We start from the raw sequence: 2,379 nt of genomic DNA on the forward strand, positions 1-2,379 counted from the left end.
ATCCAAGATGACAAGCAATGGAGAGTAGAAGTCTGATGGACTCTAAACGGGCAACTGGAGCAAAAGTTTCATCAAAATCTACCCCTTCAATCTGAGCGTACCCCTGAGTAACAAGACGAGCCTTGTTTCTGATCACTGTAACATGTTCATTTGATTTATTCTTGAAGATCCACTTGGTGCCAATGACATTGTGATCAGTAGGTCTGGGAACAAGGTTCTATACATCGTTTCTGATAAAATGATGTAATTATTCATGCATGGCAGCGATCCAACTATCATCCTGTAGAGCTTTATCAACCTTCTTCGATTCAGTCTGTGCGAGATAGCAGCTGTAGAATACTTGATTTGCTACTTCACTTGAGGGCTGGATCACTTTGTTTCTCAACCGACGCCCTTCTTCAAGAGTCCCAATGAGCTAATGGGAGGGATGATTAAGCTTGACCCTTGACCGTTTAGGAGGATTTGTGGGTTCGTCCTCATCTTCAGATGCACTAGCAGTACTCTCAGAATTCACACTAACAGGAGGATCTGGACTCAGCAGTTAAAGGAATTGTTAGTATTTTGGCCTCATTCTGTGTTTGGACAAAATCACTTATGTGTAAAGATGCTGTAAACAGGGATTCCACTTGTCAGAGTATTTTCAGAAGACTCTGCACTGCGAAAAAGATAGAAGATTTCAGATTCCCTATCAGCCGTCCGGACGACGTGTCATCCCGTCCGGACGTCCATCTGTCCACTGATCCATCCGTCCGGATGACATGTTCATCCCGACCGGACGCCAGACAGACCAGCATCATCTGTCCGGACGACGTATCTTTCCGTCCGGACCCTACATTGTATCGAGAAGCTTCTGTTCCAGCTTGCATCCGTCTGGACATCTCAGCAGCCCGTCCGGACACCTATTAGTACTCGAACAGTCTCAGATTCTTTTCAAGTTCCAATAAAGGGAAGATCGATCAACCGTCCAGACGATGTGGCATCCCGTTCGGACGCGCGTCTCCTTAAGGCAAGAATCACAATTCAAATATCACCCTCCGGACGTCAGTCAGCCTTGGTCCGGACGCGCATGCAACTAATATGGAAATTGCCGATTCGACTTCAACCGTCTAGACGTTTGCCAATCTTGGTCCGGACGCACGCATAGCAGATATGGAAATTGAGTGTTGAAGAATTGCCGTCCTGACGTTCATCCCCTTTGGTCCGGACACGCTAAGCCTTATATGGAAATTATTTGCAGCGGACGTGCGACAGTCCGGATGTCAGTGTCTCACCGTCCGGACGCAAGTCTTAAACAGGAAAGATTTTCAGCAAAATTTTCGAAAAATCATGTCGCACAGTTGTCCGTCCGGACGGTTTAGGTTCACCGTCCGGACGGAGTCCGTACATATTACAGCAATCGCCCATTTTGCACCTCAGTCTATAAATAGAGGCCCCTGGGCATTGAGAACTGCAAGAATTCGGTATTGAATTACGCAAGAGCTCAGAGAAGTTCAAGATCCTTCTGAAGCCGTTTCAAGTGTGCTGCGCTACAACTGAAGTATATCTTAGAGGTCGGCTCTAAGGTAAGGAATTCCATTGAAGACCCCTTCAGGTAGGAGACCTGGTTGGGAAGCATTCGTGTTTGGTTACACGTCAGAGAGCAAGGTACGAACACTGCATCGGGTTAATGTGAGTGTTACTATCTTGTATCTAGCTTTGTCTTCTAAATAGTGGAATTCCTGGGTTTGGCTGCCCCGGAGTGGTTTTTCTCTTGATTGAGTTTCCACTTCGTCAACAAAAATTGTGTGTCTTTTATTTTCCGCTGTGCTTAATTTTTGTTGACACTTGTTGCACACACTTTATTTTTAGAAGTCAATTTTAATTTTCAGGAATGACGGGAGTTTCTTGAGGTGAAGCAAAAGGCTTGATCATGTCAGCTGAAGGAATAGGCAGCTTTTTAGGAATGGGCTGAATTTCCTCCCCCTTGCTAGATGCCCCAACTTCTTCATCATCAATTACCACATTGATAGATTCCATTGCAGTTTCTGTTCTTTTATTAAACACCCTGTAAGCACGACTGTTAGTGGAGTACCCCAAGAATATCCCTTCATCACTTTTGGGATCAAATTTTCCCAGATTCTCCCTGTCTCGAAGAATATAACATTTACTTCCAAAGATCTAGAAGTACTTAGCTGTGGGCTTCTTTACTCGCCAAATCTCATAGGGAGTCTTGTTGGTTTCTGGCCTCAGGTATACTCTATTGATGATGTGGCAAGTAGCGTTGACAGCTTCTCCCCAAAAGTGTTGAGCTAGATTCTTTGAGTGGATCATCACTCGAGCCATCTCTTGAATCACCCTATTCTTCCGCTCTACAACCCCATTCTGTTGAGGAGTAATGGG

This window comes from Alnus glutinosa, chromosome 8 (genome assembly GCF_958979055.1).
Source record: "Alnus glutinosa chromosome 8, dhAlnGlut1.1, whole genome shotgun sequence".
NCBI lineage: Eukaryota > Viridiplantae > Streptophyta > Magnoliopsida > Fagales > Betulaceae > Alnus > Alnus glutinosa.